The following is a 22,085-nucleotide window of genomic DNA, read 5'->3' on the forward strand; positions in this document are numbered from 1 at the left end:
CGCACTGGCAGCAAAAAAGGTCTAAAAATGCAACCCTTGTAGTCTGAAGCCCTACGGGTGGGAAGGCAGGATGGGCATCTGTATAAAGCTACTAATAAAGAGATCCTGACTAAATGCTCACCACCAACTCTAATTAACAAACCAGTGAGTGAATGAAAAAATGTATCTGGCTGAGCTGAGTTCACTTAGTGGTTGCATTTTCAGAGTTGTCCATCAGTAAATGTGTATCCACTTCATTAGAAAAAGCAGATAACTGTGCTGTATAGTTCTATTATGTTGATGTATTACCAGTACTGGTGTCTGTACAGAGGAGTTTCATAACACACACAGACAAGAGTGACTAACCTGCAACATCCTAAAATTGACTTTGGCAATATTCATTAATTTTCTTTTGGCTTGGTCTCTTTATTCATCAGGGGTCACAGCAGAAAAAAAACGCCAACTTATCCAGCATAGGTTTAAAACAGCAGATGCTTTTCCAGTTGCAACCCAATACTGGGAAACACCCATACAAGCTCACATTCACACACATAAGCTACGGCCAATTTTGTTTCATCAATTTAGCTATAGCGCATGCACACGGAGGAAATCTACGCCAGCACGGGGAGAACAAGCAAACTCCACACAGAAATCCCAACAGACCAGCAACCTTCCTGCTGTGAGGTGACAGTGCTAATCACTGAGCCACCGTGTCGTTTTTGGCAATATACCTGTACATAATAATTGTTGTGCAGTCATGTTTGTTAGTGTTTTTGGACTACAAAACCAGCCTTTTTTGCACAGGTAATTTTGGGAATAGCCAAAAATACATTGAATGAGCCAAAATTATAGATTATTATTTTGTGCTAAAAAATCATAAAAATGTAAAGATAAAAAAGTAGAAATCATGTTTTACACTGAAAAAAATATTTCTGCAAAACTGTTTTAAATTATTTAAATGTATTGATTTAAATGAATTTAAGCAAACAAATCAAATTTAGTAATGTTCAACTCATTTTGTTTGCTTAAATTCAGCCAAAATAAATTGTTTACAGACACTTCACCTAAATTAGTAAATCATCTTTGAATCATTTTTTAGTGCATGAAGAAATTTTGTATATTTATATAAACCTATATATCAGTTTTTTATTAGTAATACACATTGATAAAAAATTTATTTGGACAACTTTAAAGTCAGTTTATTATTTATAAAAAAATTATATTTGGGTTTTTTTAACCCTTGGATTGCAGGTCTTTAAATAATTGCATCTCTACCAAATATGATCCTATTTTAACAAACATCAATGGCTTATTTAAACCTGTTTAACTTTCAAATTAAAAATAACATTTCCAAAACTTGACCTTTATGACTTTCCAAAATGTTGAATTGTAGCATGTTCCTTATTGGTATGGCCAGACGAAATCTGATGACGGTTTTTGCTTTTTCCTCAGAGAATTTGGTAAAAAACTGCAAATTTCTGCAGAATTATTTTGGGAGTATCATAACTAAAACCTTAATATGGGAAATAAAAAATAATATATTTTAAACTTTTATTTAATGTTTAAAATGCAAATCCAATTAGATTCACTTTATTTGGTAAACAAAGCAAGTCTCTTATATAATATATCTGCTAAAAGACAGAAAATATGACTGTACAAACTGCATTGTAAATAAATTAGATGACATTTTCATATTATTCAATAATATTACTGTAGTTAATTTAAAAACTGAATAAATATAGATTTACGTGCATTTAAACAAGTAAATAAACTAAATTAATGATGGGCTTAAAATCTTTGCTTTATTTGTAATAAAAAAATACAAATTGTTTTGAACAGCGTCCCCTCTATAAAAAAAATATTGTGATTTATTAAACATTTAAATAGTCACATATTCATCTTACAGTGAATTGTTATGTCCCTACTAATAATAGATATATAAAACACAGATGACTAACAAAAACCTATAAAAAGGCAAGGCAGATTTATTGAAACTAAGAAAATAATTCAAGTAAACAAGGAAAGAAAAATATCAAATTAAAAACTTAAAGACAAATACAAACTTAAAAGAAAGAGAACCTGTTTGTCAAAGTACTAAGGCTGGACTAATAAAACAGTATTGGTTTTTATTGACCGAACACCATTGTCAATAACGCAATAAAAAGTTTGGTATGAAGTTTCGCTATAGTTTTATTCAAATGTGTCTGCTGACCACACTCCTTGGAAGGAATGCCAATATGCTTAGGGTGGTTATGAAAGACGCCAGTGGGTTCGCGAGCGTAAAGTGCATTCAAGGAGGAAAAAAACGCGGAGCACTTTTCATGTGCTTTTAGACACAATTTGTGAAAGGTTGTATTGCATCATCACCACCTAGAATAACACACACAAAAACGAGTGCCCTGACTAGCAGCAGTGATGAGATTGTAAACAAAAAAGGATGCAAGGATGTCGCCAGAGTGGCTTTTAGGTTTCTTTTCTTGTGCCTCCCAGCCACTAGCACCCCATTCGAGTAGTCATTCAACAATTTGAAAGCTCAGATTTGATCATCATATAATGTTTTGATTACAGAGTTTGAGGTTTACTGTATCATTATTTATGACACCTTACAAATGTTGACCTACATTAAAGTTTGCTTTGATTGTTTAACATTTACACTTTAGCATTGCACACACTTTTCTGCACAAACATTTTATCTATCAAGTTTAGGAGTCTCTTTAACACTTATGTTTATTTTATTATTTATTTTATTATATTATATATATATTATTATAATATATTTTAAAAAATCTATAATTATCAATACCGAATGATATGAAACATATCACGGTAAATTTATTTGCTGTATTGCCCAGCCATACAAAGTACTAAATTAAATTGTCATATTCTCCCTCTGATTACTTCCGGCCAAAAAAACGAAGTTCCTTTATCGTTAGTAATCCTTATTTAGTGTTCATTCTCAGTAGGATCCCTAACAGACATGTGCACACACACACACACAGTATCTCTAAAGCATCTGTGACATTAGATATAACAGTGTCATCAGCATAAAATTAACGTTTATCATTTCACGTTTATGAATAATGTTGCCCTGAGGCATTGTACACAGTTAAACTCCAAGATCATATTATGAGCCTGTCTGTCTTTCTCTCCAAAAAAAAAAAATGTTGTGTCTAAACTGTAGCATGTGAAGTTCTAATAAACTGAAAGGTTCAAGTCAAGCATTCGAGATAAACTCTCACACACAGATCTGGAAGAATGGATGAAAGCACACAATGTCAGCTTAAAGACAAAAAGCGCAATTGTATCCACACACAGGAATGAGTGATAGAGACAGGCAAACGTAAGAGAAAGCAGAGCTCGCAGGCAGAAAGACCACGGGCGCTAAATGGGTCAAGGAGAAAGCGATCCAAAGAACGTCACGCTAACTCCCAACGACACCAGAGAGAGAAAGAGAAAATATCAAGCTTCAACAACAAACCTTGGCGGAGCTACTGCTGATGAAGTCTGCCTGGCCCCTGACCTAATATCAAATTAATTTTAGCATTTCATTACACCACGCGATGCTAATTAGATTAACGAAAACTCATTTGTCTTCAGGAACACCCAGTAGCCATAAAGAGCAGAACAAACCGCGACAACTAGATTTGGAGTTCCTGAAGGAACTATCCGTACGGCAACACAGAGGAGAATCACGTTGTGTGTAAAGGACGTTTCTGTCATTGTCAACACATGAAATGCAAGTCTAGTTTACAGTCAGGTGTACAGAAAAATCAACATCACCCTGGCTACGTTTTCACTTTCTTAACAATAAAATGAAAACATGACATAAGGAACTGCCTTTTTTGATTTTAGCAACTTAACAGACACCAGAAATGTTGAAGCGTCATGTAGCTACATATTTATATGACCGTCATCTTCCGTCATATTGATCATTATATTGATAACGTGAGCTGTTATATTCATAACAAAACAGAGCCGATAACACAACCGCCTCCTTTCATTTTCATTGAAAATACGAAACATACCCTCCCCTTTGCTGAATGCAAGTTTTAATAACCAAAAATGGCCATTATAAAAGTATAACATACAATAAGTTTATACATTATATAAGAAATAAATGCAAGCAATTAGTCACGTGCAGAATCAGTGTACAAGGTTACAAACAAAAACAAAAAAAAGAAGTGATATAGCGTCATTTCAGACAAAATGTCATCAAAATGAAGTTCGTTTCGAGTTTGTTTGTTCAGTTCAAAACAGCTCGCCAATGTCTGATAAATTTCTAAACATTGTTCCATTCAGTGTATTCCTGCAGTAAATAGAAAGCAATGTGGCATGCCGTTGTGCCATGTTTGCCTTGTTCTCTCACAGCCACCATTGTTGTTGTGTTTAGGAGTCCACTCGAGTGAGGCAGGAGGCAGGGCAGGAGTGTCGGAAGATTCCAAAACAGTATCTGCCGCCTTTTGGCCTCAAACAAGAAAAATTAAATGAACTGTTTGATGTATACTGGGGACTTACTTTTATATAGCGCTTTTCTGGACACTCAAAGTGCTTTACACATTTTTAGGGGAATCTACTTATCCACTAACAGTATGCCCCATCCACCTGGATGGCAACCATATTGCGCCAGACCGCACACCATACAAGGCGATTGGTGGAAAGGAGAGAGTGACGAAGCCAATTATGATATGGGGAAGGTTAGGAGGCCATGATGGACAGAGGCCAGTGGGAAATTTGGCTACTCTTTTACAAAGAACATCCAGGGATTTTTAATGACCACAGAGAGTCAGGACCTTGGTTTAACATCTCATCTAAAAGATGGCACTCACAGCAGTGTAGAGTCCCCATCAATATACTGGGGTGTTAGGAGCCGCACAGACAGCAGGTTGAGCGCCCCTTGCTGGCCTCATTAACACCACTTCCAGCAGCAACCTAGCTTTTCCATGTGGTCTTGCATCCAGGTACTGCTTGGCTTCAATGGGTGACCATGTGAGAGTTGTAGAGAGCTAGCTGCAAGTATTGAAATATATTAAAAAGACTAACAATGAACAAAAAAAATTGAACCATTTATAGGGCACCTACTGAAATATTCATGGGAAACCCCTGAAGTATTACAGGGTATTATTGTAAGACTTCTGAACTTTTATGACATAAAAAATAATAAGTTAATTGGGCCGGTGTCCTGCTGATCTTAGCTCCAAATTTCTTCAACACACCTGCCTGGAAGTTTCTAGCATACCTAGCAAGAGCTTGATTAGCTTGTTTAGGTGTGTTTGATTAGGGTTGGAGCTAAACTCTACAGGACACCGGCCCACCAGGACCGAGTGTGGACACCCCTGACCAATTAAGACCATAAAACCAATGTCATGTTACATGGGTATAAAAAATGATTGAATGATTGTAAAGTGCTATCCTAATACAGGGTTCATACACATTTTTACTACTAAAATCCCATTACTTTTCCAGAACTTTCAAGTACATTTTCATGACGTAATGTTTCATGTAATGTCTACATATACATGATAAATAATAGGAAAAACAATGATGCTCAAATTTATTACAGCATAACATAGAACATTTTGTTTACATTTGTTTTCATATCTATGTAAAATTGATTTTGATCATGCTTACACAGCACTACACTAACAATGTAAGAGCAAGTTTTGGCCAAGGACAGAAAAGTAAAGACAACTAACGTATATTCAAGTAAGGGCTGCACAATATATGGTTTCAGCATTGATATCGTAATGTGTGAATCCGCAATAATCACACCGCAGGATATGCAATGTTGGGATTATAGTTTGATTTAAAGTTTAATCATAATGGAGTAAATGTTTATCATCTGCATGCATTTTTAAAGAGATACTGTAGTTCACCCAAAAATTAGTTACCATTTTCATTACACCCTTCACTTGTTTCAAACATTTAAGTTCTCTTTTTTTTTCCTTTTTCTTTTTTTTTTTTTTATTAAAATTAAAGACAATAATTTAATAACTCAGAGTATTGAAACAAGTAAAGTATGAGTAAATAGGGAGTACATTTTAATATTTAAGTAAACTGTCCATTTACAGCTTGTGACTGTATGAACATTTAAATATTTCAAATTTTAAAACATCCGGACACGAGAAATTTTTTCTAACTTTAATAAAGATTAAATTATATACAATTAAGATATGCGGTGTTGATTATTCAATATCTGTACCTGAATAGCGAATACCTGAAAACTATCATTCACTTTTATCTTTATTTTATTTAGCTATGTTTGTAATTTATTTGTTATATAGTATTCGAGATTCACTCCTCTACAAAATCCCCCCAATCAATCAAAATGAACATGTTAAATCATAGGGGTGTAACCCTACACTGGTCTCACGGTTCAGTTACGGTTAGCATGCCATTGACTCGGTTCAATTCGATATCTCGGTGCATCACGGTGCATTAACGATACTTTCCATACATAATTAGATTTTTTCTTCACAACATAATTTTTTTATTAAAATGTATAAATATATTAATATGTATATTATATTTGTAATACAATTTTGTTATTTAACACAAGCAGTAAGATGTACTTTTAATTTAACCTGCTCAAAAAAAACACTCTTTCTGACTGTATCAAACAAAACTCTGATAAATGCACACTAAACAACATGAGCATTTAGAGCAAAAAAAAACTAATGTGATTATTACCCGCTTTTTTTTTTTGTGAGCGCTGTCTTACACCCCTATGATTCGTCATTGTCTTCACCTGCTCAACAGAAAGGGCTGTGTTTGGCTTTAAAAATGAAAGCGCTGTACACCGATGAGTGACGCAGGAAGAACAGCCGCACTTACAGTCTATATGTGCATAATACACAGTTATCACAGGAAATTCGTAATAGAGAGTGGAGAAAACTCGCACCTCAGGCACGATCGTGTCTGGATCCACAAGTAACGCTATAACAGCCAAGAGGAGAGAAAAAAGTTACCTCACAAACAGGCCAGCGCAGCAGGCCAATTGTCCAAAGTGTGTGTGAGAGAGAGAGAGATGCAGAGAAGGATTTTTACAGCATCTCTCCCTAGTAGTGAAATAGCAGCATAATTATCTATCTTTTAAGTAGTAGGAGCGTTTTATTTAGTCGCCTTCGCCTCCTTCGCCATAGTATTCTACTGCTACACAGCTAATAAATAAGCATATATAGAAATGAAATGTATCAATACATTACACTTATGACTGGTTTTGTGCTCCAGGATCACATGTACGGTTCTCAATAAATGATTAATATATTAGATTTTTTTATAAATGAAAACATACTATATACATCATTGCACTTACATCCACCACTGCTTCTCCTAGAAGAACTTTCACCAGTGAACTACTAACAACAAAACCTGCAACAATAACCACCAGAAAATGCATTCTTGACACACAGCACTTTCCGACTTCACAATACTTGACCATATATTGTTCAGCTTTCTAAATACAACGGTTCCTGTAGTCTCATGGGATAGCAAAGTGTCCACTTTAGATTTTAGTGGACACTTCATCTATTTTTATCCTGAATACGAAAGATGTGGACATCCTACTCTCATGTAGTGCAGTGAGCACACTATATGGAAGGAAATAGCACATATTTGGAAGGAATAAATATAAACTGTAGCAGTTTAAATATAAAACGGCCTTGCAAGCACTCTAAGGCAACAAATATAACATCTTTACAAAGCAACATGCAAATTTCCGTATGATATATTGCCTGTATAACCCCGACTGCATCATCTTTCCTCCAACAATATCCGAGCTGTTGAACACATCACCCAACATAACTTGCATCATGTTTCAAGATGCGCTTAATCCAATTCTGCTCATTTCATCTGCATTTTAACTGCATCAGAGAGGAGTGCACAGACGCGTCCTGTAGCATCTGATTACACCCAAACAGCAGCGCGTCTGTGAATGAGACACAGCGTTTGTTTGTTCACACTGTAATAAAAGAGACGCAGCGATTCACTTTCCAGTCCTCTGAAAATGACAGCCCGTTCTGTAATGTAACAAGGCTGAATTATTCACATGTAGCCCTCTGGAGGAGGAAAGAGGAGGAAGAAGTGAGACGCAGGACAGAGAGAGAAAAGTGGGACATGCAGGAAGAAGAATGGGAGTGTCGTTTCTAAAGAACAGGGCCGAGAAGAACTCTCAAGGTGGGACAAAAATAAGGGTGTGTTCACACTTGGCACATTTGGTTAGATTAGACTTGACTGAATTGGTGCAAATACTCTGTTAGTGTGGTTTAGGGCTGGACAATTAGTTGAACGGAAATTGCAAACACAATTGAGCAAAGTTATGATTGTCATGTATAAGTTGTCAGGGAAGCACAGTGTGAAACAATTTGTTCCTGTATAATCAAAGAGGTTTAAACGCATTTTTAGGACTCTAGATTTAACCCTGTTGTTCCTGATCCATCTAGTAGGTTGTGAAAGATATAAATAATATATTTTGTATGTTCCTGTACAACTGTAGAGGCTTGAATGCGTTTCTAGGACTGTATTTCTAGGACCCTAGCTTGTCCCCTGTTAATCCCGATCCGTCCAGTAGGAGGTGAAAGATATGAATAATATATTTGAAGCTAATGCTCACCTTACACATTGATGCTTGACTGTATTTTGACAATAAGGGTGCTTTCACATATAGACAATTGTTTTGGAACCTAGCGAGTTTGCCCCCTTAGCTTGGTTCGTTTGGGCATATGTGAAACCCGCAATCGTGCTCTGCGCCAAAGCAATCGGTTCAAGATCGCCTAAACAAATTGTTCTCGGCTCAGTTAAAATGAACTGACTCTGACTCTGAAGTGGTTCATTGTAGTGAGAAAGCAATCCAATCCAACAAACCAGGCTATATTACAGTGTATTATAGATATGTAATAGGCATATATATGGCTATAAGAAGAGAGAGTAATGAGTAGTGCGAGATATTCCAACAGTAAAAGTCTGTTTTACGATGAATACAAAAGTGTCTTAAAAATTAACAATTAAAAATATATATATAATATCATAAACTTTAGTTAACTCTACTTCTGATATAGAATCAATACATATTTTACAACCCTTATCAATTGAAATTCTTACCTCAGATTTCTATTTGGTGACTTTCAAAATCACTATTCAAAATTAATGTGCACATTTCACTTATATGGTCTCAGTTGTCATCTTCATAAATGAAAAAACTATGTATGAAATCCCGGTAAATAAACCAAACTCTGACCAATGTGAGGAGAGTTTACATACATATGCGATTCATTTTCCTTAAAATGTTGGTATTTGTGATTTGTGAAGTCCAGAGACTGATGTGTACACAATGATTTTATATAAAATCCACTTTAATGTGTGATGGGATTAAAAATTTGCCATAATAATAACATTATTAATGATTAATAATACTAATATTTTCTCAGTTCAAATGAGTAGCGGCTTGGACCTGGAAACAGTATTTCATACATCACCAACACATCACGAACTGGGATATACCACGAGCAGATACTGAACAATAATAAAATATATTTCGATATCAGTTGTAAATGCTTCCAAATTTAAAAGAGTATCCCAATAATGACTGAAGCCACAAAATTAGAGGGTCCATTAAACGCCATAACATATTCGGCCGATAAGTTCTCCATAGCCGAAAATTTGAAAATATCAACACACTTCTAGATTCCCATTTTTGCACATGTCTGCTGTGTGATTGGCTTTTAGATCAATATAAAGCAAAATAGTCCAGAGCTTATCATTGTTATTGACATCAATTTTATCGCGATTTGATATAATAACGCTTATCGGCCAGCCCTAGTGTACGACAACTTTATTTTGCATTAGCATAAAATGTTTAATCACCTTCTGATGTTTTAATTAACTACTTAATTAAAACAATGCATTTTATGGTTTAGAATACAAATACAACCACGTTTACGATCAAAAACTGTACGTTTTTAACTGCATAAGAATTTCTGAAGCTTGTTTTCACTGCAGCAGTGTGTGACATTTCCACTATGGGATGAACCTGCCACAGGACCTGACAGAGAGCAAGCGAGGAACAGGGCCTAAGAATAGCCCAGGGAGAAGGTGCGCGTCCCCTCAGACACGAGCACAGATATATTTGGAGAGATGAGGCCCTCTGGGAGTGACCTAAAGCACAAACAAAGGCCAGAACATGCACACAAAACTGTTTGGTCCACCGTCTTCCCCTCCTACAGCCATTCATACCTGCAGCCAAGCTTTCCTATAGAGGGACAAAACTGAAGCCTTTTGTATAAATCCAAACAGGGGACCGCTGGACTGTAGCATATGGGCTTTCTGGTTTTCAGCAAATTGAATGTTCCATCAGGAAGCAGTGAACAGCTGTTGACAGTAAAGCAGCAGAGCCATATTTGAAGAATCATGACTGTGCAGAAGAAGCGCAGAGGAAAAAGCTCACTCCGTGTTTAATGAGGCGCCGCAACAAAAGCAAGGCAAACGCTCCACACCATCGAACATGTGATGCTGTAAGGGGTGTTCATTAAATTGGAGGGATTATATAACATAAACACTAGAGGAAAACGCTCATTGTTCACTACTGAAAGATTCAGATTTGACAAGAAGCTTTCAGGCAATTTAGGAAAACAGAGAAGACTTCACACTCAACACTTTGCGTTTTGCCATAGATATAAAAAGCATCATGCAAACTGGCAGAACTCCTTATATTACTACTTATTCACTTTGTTTTTGGTGATCTCAGAATAAACTGCAAAAGGTATGCATTTAAAGCATAGGTCTCAAACTCAATTCCTGGAGGGCCGCTACTCTGCACAGTTTTGCTCTAACCCTAATCAAGCACAGCTGATCTTAAAGTATCTAGTAGTCTTGAACACCTTGATTAGTTGGATCAAGCGTGTTTGAATTGGGTTGGAGCAAAGCTGTGCAGAGCTGTGGCCCTCCAGGAATTGAGTTTGAGACCTATACTTTAAAGTTATTAAAGTCTTTTTAAATTAAAGACTTTTCATTTTACAAGTCCCCTATAGAGATAAACTGATGAGTTTTTATTTTTATTTTTGAATGAATATGGCTAGGAACTATACTCTACCTTGTTGATTATAATGGAAGACTGGCGTAGAGTTAGTTAAATAGTATAGCTCATAGTTGTTTCAACCTAGAAAATTGCTACTTTTTATTTTCCGTTGGTCTTAGTACACAAAAGAAAATTATAAAAAACTCTAAACTTTTTTTTGCCATACAACATCAGTTTCTCTAGCTAATTCATGGCTAAACCTCATAAATGTACAATATTTTATAAACCTCACTAACAATCATCAAATTACAACAATAAAGATTTAAATCAACAATAGTAAATGATACATACTATAAAAATATAAAACAGGACTTAAAGTTTACTTTTGATCAAAATTCTACCATTTTTGAAGGATTCACATTGAACAATATTCCTTTAAAAGTTTCTCCAGATAAAAATCGCTGTCTGATAACATAAATATAGGGCAGTCCAAAATTATGTTTAACATTTTGGTTTCTGTTGCAATATTGACATTTTGGGGAACTCCTTTTAGTAAATGTCCATGAGTGAATAAGTTGTGTCCGATACAGCATCATATCCACTTGAAAGTTTTGAACAAGATGCTAATGGCTCAATCCAATTAAATAATATTTGTGCTAAGCTAAGCTAAAAGTACTACAGCCAGACCCTAGGTGGTTCCCAAATCTTATACTTACGCACTGTTATACTCCATTTTGTAGTATAAATAGTGTAATGCTATGTTTACACCTACGTGGCATGCCTGTAAATAAATGAGTAACCTTTTGAGTTCACTCGCTTCAAGTGTTTACTAAGTTCGCTTCATTCGCATGTTAAATTGACTTCACAATAGATATGGATTCACGCCACAGCCAGGGCTTCTCTCTGCCCGGTGACTCTAGCTTCGTTGCTAAATGGCTAACATGAATTTTATTGAGAGAATAGCTGTGCTTTATGTGCTTTAAGAAGGCTGAAAAAAAGCACAGATTCGTTTGGCGCTATGTCTAAGTGCATACCTGTATACCTGGAAGATGGAGGCTTTCAGCGGTGCTTCAGACTGAGCTAAGCCCAGTTTGATGAGCTGTTGTCAGTGTTGGCAAGAGGATTTCCCCTCGGGACATCTACAACAGGCACTACTTTTTAAAATCACACCCATAGGAGAGCAAGCTCATCATTGGTTAACAACGAATGTCCACTGAATTTTAGATTTTCCAACTCATGCGGTTCACATCAAACGCACAAAATGCTCAATTTCGAATGAATCGCATCATTCGTGCCACCTCATTTGCATGAATCGTGCCACAGGACGTCTATTTGCATCTTTACATGGACTTAACATGCAAATCACTCACAACTGATGCTTCATCCACATTTGGTGTGAACGCAGCAAGTAGTGCATTCACACTAAAATGAGGAAGTGCACTTTAAATACCCAGGTGATGCACTTATTCAACCAGTAATATGAAATGTGGAATGTTGGACACTCACGCATACAACAGCCGCAGCTTTGCTGCCGCAGCGAAAGGGATGGAGCTTTCGGTCACTTATGTTGGATTACTTTATTTTGGATTGTGAAAGGAAAATTCTCCTAAGAGTGATTAAACTAGCTCTCGATTCAGTTATACTCAGTTATACTTATTTGGTTATTTATTGCGAAATGGTTTGAATTTTCACTTCGTTAAAAAACATTAGTATTCCATTTAGGACGACACTACATACATATATTATGCTGTTTAGTATGTAAGTGCATAAGTAAATAGTGCAGAAGTGCATAGTGTGCCAGTTGGAACGCAGCTCCTGAGATTGGATGAATCACTACTTTTTTTTCAACGGTTTAACTCTAGTGGAGTCAGGTGAGCCGATTTCAAAGTGTTCATTTAACACTAGAAAAAGACATTTTTAGAAAATTAAAAAACACAGGTGATATTTTTTTTTACATAAACAAGTTAAACACTTCTAAAAAAAAAAAAAAAAAAAAGATTTACATATTTATTTAAAAAATTGCCATCCTTTTTAGCCTTAGGAGTAAAGTGTGATGATGGTTCCTCAAGAGCCTCTTCTAAAAAGCACATTTTTGTACTGTGTATAAGCAAGCTGTCAGTTTTCTTTTACTTAATCCAAAAGATCTGTAGCACATTTCACAGTTTTTCATATCTCAAGGCACAATGTTCATTTCAAAACAAATTTCAAAGAGTCCATGAACACTATCCCCCCGCTGAGAGCTCGCCTGCCATACTTCACATACACTTTCGTCTGACAAATAACTACATACGAGATAAGATCGCCGCTAATAGACCAGTCTGAATGCAAACACACACTGCGTTCTATCAGGTGTGACGGAGAAACATGGGAATGAGAGCAAACCTTATCTTGTTGTTAAAGATGAACTTCTTTGCTTTTCTTGTGACTCTTGCCAAATTGATTCTGAATAATTCCGCTCTGATATTAGTAATCTGTCTCAGGGCCGATAACAATATATGCGTGACACATGACGGAGAATGAAGTGTTGATTTATTTTATTTCATGATTAAAATTGATGCTACAAATTGATGTTTAATCATAATTTATGTAGTTATTTATTAGAAGAAAAAAATTGCCTGCACATACAGATCACTAAAATATTATCATAATGTTATATAACTGTGCAACAAGGTCAACTGCAAATAAAGGAAACAAATTAGTAAAAAGTTTAGAAATGTATTTTATTCTTTTTAAAATTTTAGTTTAAATAATTAATGAAAATTATTTCAATAAAATATTTTTAAAAATAAATAAATACAATTAAAAATTGAATAAAATAAAAACTCTAATAAACAATAAGGTAAAAAAATAAATAAATTTAATTAATTTTAAAAATGTATGAAATTAATTAAATAAAATTAAGACAGAAAACCCCAAAAATGACATAAGAACTAAAAAAAGCTAAATTACAAAATTTAAAAATAAATAAATTCCAATATAACAGTATATTTAAGACATTACATGGCTTTTTTAATAACAAAAATAAAAATGCTAATATTGTATTATGGCCAGCTTGTTCTCACACTTGGGTGAGATGATAAGTTCGCCTTCAAACACTTCAAACCCACAATCCTGCAGGGTCATCCACTGCAGAGATGCTTTAATACTCCTCGAAAGAACAGGAAAAAAAACAGACACAAACACAATAGCACAGGTAAAACAACCCACCTAATATTGCAAACATGCAGACTTTCACAACCACTTTAGCTCCTGGCACTTCCAGATGCAGGCACAGATTAGCAAGACAATGTAAGGAATGCATGTGAATGACCAACACTGAAACCATAAATGACACTCGACAAGAAACAACTGGCTCCGTTTCGCTCCTCTGACATTCCTCTGAAGACAGAAGCTGAGATGTCCAGACACAGATACATCTCATTAGACCAGCCAAAGGCAGCGTTCCTCCTCTGAAAGCCCTCAACAACAGTGCGAGGAAGCCGTAACAGCTACACAAACACTTGGTTTTAAATAACACTTTCTTATTGATGGATTACCTGTACAACATCTGGGTTCAAATATTCTTATTTCCATTACATTCACATCTATGCAGCTTTGTCCAAAGTGACTTAGATTGTATTTGAGATATATATTTGATTAATTAGGATCTATTCTGCATTCATAAATGGAAAGTAAAAGAAAGAGCAAAATCAAAATCGGTCATCATTTATTCAGATTTAGAGATGCTTTAGAGATGCTTGCTGATGGTAAAGAATACATTTTGAAGAATTTTGGAAATTGGTTGTCACTGATCAGCGTATTTTGACTACAATGGAAGTCAATGATAGGAGTTACCAATATTTTCTTAACAGAAAAAAAAATCTTCTTCATGTTTGAAACAAATGTTTGAGTAAATGGTGAATAAATTTCCATTTTTGGTTGCACTTTCCCTTTAAAAATAGTTATTAACTTGCATAGGAAAAATAGTATTCCTATACGACACATTTCAGCCGCTTATGTTCAAAAATAAAAGCTTACAACCATATAATATTATTTAGCACAGAATTATTACTTTTAATCTGTAACTACTTTCAATATCACATTGCATGTTTAACTTGCTGAAATGCAGTGCATTGTAAAAAGCGATTAGTTGACTTGACTTTAAAAATATGTAGTAAACATTACCTTAAAATGACGAAGTAAATGAACTACATGCATACAACATGCAACCTACATGCATTATACAAATTAAGTGAAAATAATTGTAAGTTACAACAAAAATACTTAACATTTAACTTTTACTTTTAAGATAATGGGTTTACTCCCTGTTTTTTTTATCTTTTTTTTCTTTTTCTTTTTAAAGTAATTGCCTTTTACAGTGCCTCATGGTGTCCATCAAAATAATCTGTTTTTTTACAGAATTTTTAGTTTAGCTCTAACTTCCTTTAAAATAGGCATGGAACGATAACCGAGTTTAAGGTATACCGCGGTTTGGAGAGGTCAAGGTTTTAAAAGCGTCAACATTTTTTGTTTTACCGTTCCTAAGGTATGAGTACAATTTTCTATTTACTTTTTTGTTTGATTGTTTGTTTGTGTTTGTTTTTTTTAGGACAACAGTATCTCTGACAGAAAAGATCTCCAAAGATGCCATTTTAAATTGTAAAGAAATCTGTGTTTTTGATACAAATGCAGACAGCAGGAGTCAGTGATTCATTCGAAATATTTAGCCTGAGATGTTTATTATTCTAAAATAATTTCAATGTTTCCCAAATTAAATTATATTGTGTACAAAGGGGGAAAAGTTTTAGTTTTTTACCCAGACATTTAAAAATATATATTTTAGAGCAGTGATCTCCATACCCTGATATCATGAAACCGTGATATTTATATCCAAGGTTATCATACCGTCAGAATCTTATACCGTCACATGCCTACTTTAAAACACCTGCCAGGAAGTTTCTAGTACAGGGGTGGGCAAACTCGGTCCTGGAGGTCCGGTGTCCTGCTGACTTTTGCTCCAACACTAATCAAACACACCTGAACATGCTAATCAGTGTCTTCGAGATCACTAGAAATCTGTAAGCAGGCGTGCTTGATTGGAGTTAGAGCTAAACTGTGAAGGATACTGGCCCTCCAGGACCGAGTTTGCTCACCCCTGTTCTAGTGTGTCTAGTAAGAGCTTGATTAGCTGGGTCAGGTGTGTTTGATTAGGGTTGGAGCTAAACTCTCCAGGACACTGGCCCTACAGAACCGAGTGTGGACATCCGGTCCAACAATGTACAAATTGAGCTAACCGAGTAAACTGAAAATGCCAGAGAAGTTGTACAGATGGAAATAGATGGGGGAGGCAAACATAAAAATCATGACAAACTATATATATCATTTGAAAGCATAAAATGTAGCTTCAGTATCTGGTGAGTGATTTTTGATAAATATTAATGAGCAACATCTATTTATTACTTTGTATCAAGACTAAGTAAAGCATTACTTTGCTACAGCAATCCACATTTACACTTAAAAAATTTTTAGAGGCTAAAATTAAATAAAATACATCTAAACTGCACACAATATTTTTAAATTGTATGTATAATTAACAAATATTGTCCAAAGTATGAAAAATTAAACTCATGCTCAAAACATGAGAAAAGTTGCCCTGTGGTGATATATGGTACCGCAGTCAAAAAAATTCTTACTAAAATCTTACATTTTTTGAGATGTCAAGTTCAAATTTGTAATATATTTGTTTAAATATTTAGCATTGATTTTTTTGTAAATTTTAGGCTGAAACGTGTTAGCGGTTATTTTACCTACAAACTGCAGTCAATGAATGTGGACTCATTTAAAAGCACATACTTCCAATCAGCCTGTATTGGTTTTGTCACTTTTAGAAGGAAAGAGGTAAAAGCAGTATGTTCAGAAACTTGATAACAGCACTTCCTTTCACATATATACAGCACAAAAAGATACAGGAAGACCTTCCCAGTTCAACAGGAAGGATTTTGGAGCTTTACTTTAACCCCCACCACCACATTACACAAATAAAGCCATTAAAAGCACTCTGCTCAAAGGGATCGATAGCGATTTCAGCTTATCAATCAGCCCAAGACTCGCTGCTATTAAGTATTCAATGCCCTTAAGCCCTGCGGTAATACAAGGTAATCAGAGTACAGAATGCAGTATTCTTCCTGCATCCATTGATGGATGAGTTTCACTGCCAGCTGACCTCAGCAAAATTCAGGATTAAAAATTTAGATACTGGCATTCTGGGAAATGACGTGTGGTCCATAAAGTTGTTAAAAGCAGATGTAAATAATTTATTAAACAGTTTAATTTTACACTGCCACTGAAAAGTATGGGTTGAAGATTTTTTTTAAATATATTAATACTTTTTTAGCATTGACAAATGAAATTTCAACAATGGTTGATGTAAAGATATTTATAATGTAACAAAAGATTTCCATGTTTAAAAAAATGCTGTTCTTTTGAACTTTAGATTTACACTGTAAAACCCAACAGTCAACTTTATCAAAATGAGTGCAATTAACTTAATCTACTAAAAGATAATTCTACTCATTTGAAAAGAGTTTTAAACTCAGCGTTGAAGGAGTAAATTAAATACCTCATTACTTCAACATAAAAGGAATAAGTAACTATGTAAGTAACAAGGAATTGAGTTTTTAACTCAAATGGTTTGTTGCAATCGGTTTCCTAAAAAGGTTTGAGTTGCCTTACTTGTTGAGTTTTACAGTACTCAGTTGGTTTAAGTTCTCCTCATTTATTTGGTTTTACTGTGTTCAATTAGTTTTTGAACTTAAATGGTTTGTTGCAATCGGTTTCCTCAGACTGTTTTAAGTTTACAGTGCATTAAAGCGTCCCAAAAATGTATCCTTGTTACTAAAAACCACAACTGGTCACAACACTGATGTTTCTTGATGATTATAAAATTAATTTTGAAAGATGTATTTTTTAATACAATGATCATGATGCTGCAGAAAATCATAGAAATAAACTATATTTTAAAATATAATGAAATACAGCTAACAGAGCAGATATGTTCTAATTCACAATGCATATATTTTTTTAAATGTGGAAGAAATTTTGTACCTACAAACAAACACATATCTAACCAACCCAAAAAAACTGAAAACTTCCAGTGGTTCTAATGCTGGCTTATACTTGTACCACGGCACCTGCTTTGTGAGTTGTTGTGCATTTATACTTCAGCGTGCTGTTTGTGTTGCTCTGCAATAACACTTGCGAAACGCTAGCTGGCAGTAGGCGTTTATGTTCCTCTATGTCAAGTTTCTTTGTGGGTGTTTTGTTTTTTCTAAACACCTTTTTCTAAATACCTTAATCTACAAGTAGCTAAAACTTGCTTATTCAGAGGCGGGAACCGGCGGACATGCAACAACTTTAATCATAAGGTAAATACAAAACAAAAATTTCCATCTGAGCTCCTTCATCGGACTTGACTTTTGTAAACAATCGCTCCATCAGGCTTGCTGCTTTCATCACCGCCCACACTCTTCTCAGCTACCAAGTCGGCCAATCAGTGCTTGCACTACGCATCGTTGCAATGTGTAGTTACATTTGTTTAAATGTGCATGTCAGCCTTGGCTGCTTCACTTTGTGGTGCAACTGCACAAAGGCTGTGCCAGGCCATATGCGTGTGCTTGAAGCAGAAGTATAAATCAGCCTTTATACTGGTTTCCATACATAGATATTTTTAATTGTGTTATTCTTTCAAAATTTAGCAAATTAAAGCAGACTTTAAGGTTTTACCAATTAAACTGCATTGTTTATTTAAAAAAGAATAATAATTATAAATATCTGTCAACAACTTCCAATTTCACACATTCAAGCAAGATTTGAGACTTTTTTTCTTTCTTTTTTTTAGTTACAGTAAATTACAATTTTTGCTGTTGCATTTATTTCTTTGTATTGAAGTTAACTGGAATTAAAAGTTCTCAAATTTAGAAACAGAACTACTTTTCTTTAAAAAAGCTTCTTATCTAAATTGTGACTAGAACACCGTGTCAGAAATGGGTCTCCGTGTTCTGGCAGCTCAGCTGGTTCTCAGTCTCTAGAGGCAGGACAGATCTTGAGCTTTGTGCTGTGTGAACTGTGAAGGACTCAGATAGAGTGATTAAAGGACAGGCAGAGGACGACTTCACAGGATACAATGAAGAGAAAGAGGGAAATGTGTGTTTTAGGTTAGTGGTTCAGACAGAGAAGCAACTCAATGACAATGCATGCTTTAGAACAGTGCGCACAGAAACATGACGGCTAGAAAAAAAACGATCCAAACAACAAAGATCACCAATGAAAAGAAAAATACAACAAAAAAAGAGAGAAATAAGAATGATAGTGGGAAAATACAGTTGAAGTCAGAATTATTAGCTCTCCTGAATTATTAGCACCCCTGTATATTTGTTCCCCAATTTCAGTTTAACTGAAAGAAGATTTTTTCAGTACATTTCTAAACATGATAGTTTTAATAACTCATCTCTAATAACTGATTTATTTTATCTTTGCTATGATGACAGTACATAATATTTTACTAGATATTTTTCAAGACACTTCTATACAAATTAAAGTGATATTTAAAGGCTTAACTAGGTTATTGAGGTTACCTAGGCAGGTTAGGGTAATTAGGCAAGTTATTTTATAATGATGGTTTGTTCTGTACACTATCTGAAAAACATATATAGCTTAAAGGGGCTAAAAATATTATAGTTTTAAAAAAAATTAACAACTTCTTTTATTCTAGCCGAAATACAACAAATAAGACTTTCTCCAGAAGCAAATATATTATCTGTGAAATATTGTCTGTATACATACTGTGAAAATGTCCTTGCTCTGTTAAAAAATATTTAAAAAAGGAATAAAAAAGGGAAAAAAATGTAAAGAGGGCAAATAATTGCTTCACCTGTACATACATATACTGTATACATACACACACACTGATTAAATATATACATTTTATCTTTATTTTAATGCTCTTAATTTGTATTATTGCTATTATTAATACTATTATATATATTATTACTATCATCATTATCATTATTAATAAAACTGTATACATGTATATTAGTTTGGGGAAAAAAGGTACAGATATTTAACAAAGCAAGGAAATTTTCACAGTATGTCTGATAACATTTTTTCTTTTGTTTTATTTCAGCAAGAATAAAAGCAGTTTTTAATTTTTTAAAAAACATTTTAAGGTCAAAATTATTAGCCCCTTTAAGCTATTTATATATATATATATATATATATATATATATATATATATATATATATATATATATATATATATTTGATAGTCTACAGAACAAACCATCATTATAGAAAAACTTGCCTAATTTCCTTAACCTGCCTAGTTAACCTAATTAAGCCTTTAAACGTCACTTTAAGTTGTATGGAAGTGACTTAAAAATATCTAGTCAAATATTATTTACTGTCCTTATGGCAAAGATAAAATAAATCCGTTATTTGAGATGAGCTATTAAAACTATTATGTTTAGAAATGTGCTGAATTTTTTTTTATCTCCGTTAAACAGAAATTGGAGAAAAGAATAAACGGGCGCAAATAATTATGACTTCAACTGTATATTAAAAAAGAAAAAAAAGACAAGCACAGTTGCCAGTTGGCTCACATGGCATACTTCAGTGCTACACACACACACACACACACAGTAAAAAAGTAAGGGTCGATTACAAGTAAATACAAAAGAACAGTAGGCAAATATTTATCCACAGGAGGCTGGAGTGTCAGAGGAGTATGTGTGAGGATTACTTGACAAACACTTGAGACAGAGAAATAAAGCTTAAACATTAGTATGTGGGTTTTTGTGCAACAGCACTCTTTACTTTACAATCCCTAAAGCTACAGGCAACCGGATCACCCAACAGATTCAACATTACAACACAGATTTGCATATTCCCTGTCATTTCTGTTATCCCCGGTTTGTTTCAAGCAGCTTAAAAAGTGCCACAAGTCGTTCTATGCTGGGTCTCTGCAGAACTAGCAAGCTGACTAATTTAGCATTTCCATTGCGTCTGAGTGAGTGTGTGGGTAGCAGAGATCATGCCAGGGCCTGTGTGGATCTCCCAGGACCCTGGCTTAACTCAACCACGCTGTAAGAAAAGATCAATGACTCAATGCCACCCAGAGCGCCAACTCACGAGCTGCACTTTTATCTGGATGACATGAAATGCAGGCAAGAAACTGGGAGCGCAACCGTCAGCATATTGAAAAACAATATATACGGTTATAAAGAGGCAAGATTATACAAGTATATCAGTGTGAGATTGAAAACAAATAGGTAAACAACAGTAAAATTTGGAAAAATAATTACAAAAAAACCCCAATATATAATATAAATAAATGCATTTTCATTCTGTTTAACAAAGCTTACAGTTTCATTACGGCAGTCTTCAGTGTCATGTGAAGCTTTAAAAATCATTTTAATAAGCTGATTTTGTGAGCAGAAAAAAAAAAAAACATTATTATCATTGATGTTGAAAGCAACACGTTCTGGAAACTGTTAAAAACAAAATTAGTAATACATTTATAATAAATGCTTTGATTTATTTTATTTTATAGAAATGGTTTTAATGTAAGACTGATTACATTTATTTAAAGGTGCAGTAGGTGATCTTTCACAATGCTAACAGCTTAGCATACATCTCTGAAGCACAGTCCCTCCCCTGCCGTCTAGAGCCACGCCTCGCCCTAGTTTTGCTAAAACAGCAAAAGAACCCTCTCTCGTGTTAAAAGCGACTAGTGCTTGTCCGCGGGGGTGCAAGCCAAACTGACATGCTATTTCAGAGTGAATATTTAGAGTTGCATGGTAAACAATATAGGGAGAGACTAGGCGGAATAGCGCTATTTACTTGTGTTTTGTTGTTAAACTAATTAAAATCTACACTATAGATGCTGTAAAAGGTCCCTATGAAACTGAAAACAGTCTTATCAATCTTTTATCAGAAGATTTTAGTGGCTGAACAACACTTCTGTGAAGATATAACCCATTTGTAACAACAACATCACATCAGTTGCATGAAGCTAAAATAGTTTTAAAACAAAACATTACCTTTCTAAAAGAAATTCTTCAGC

At 34.6% G+C, this 22,085-nt stretch overlaps 1 protein-coding gene and 1 long non-coding RNA gene across 25 annotated transcripts in view; both read right to left on the reverse strand.

Annotated features, from left to right (window-relative positions):
* Positions 1-22,085, reverse strand: part of camk2g1 (calcium/calmodulin-dependent protein kinase (CaM kinase) II gamma 1) — a 159,824-nt gene that overhangs the window by 109,795 nt on the left and 27,944 nt on the right.
* Positions 15,280-18,354, reverse strand: LOC141376850 (uncharacterized). The gene is made up of 2 exons (XR_012388115.1): positions 16,911-18,354; positions 15,280-16,619 (listed from the first exon to the last, which is right to left on the reverse strand). It is a non-coding gene; the product is annotated as an uncharacterized lncRNA (long non-coding RNA).

The sequence above is a fragment of the Danio rerio genome, chromosome 12, assembly GCF_049306965.1.
Source record: "Danio rerio strain Tuebingen ecotype United States chromosome 12, GRCz12tu, whole genome shotgun sequence".
Taxonomy (NCBI): Eukaryota; Metazoa; Chordata; class Actinopteri; order Cypriniformes; family Danionidae; genus Danio; species Danio rerio.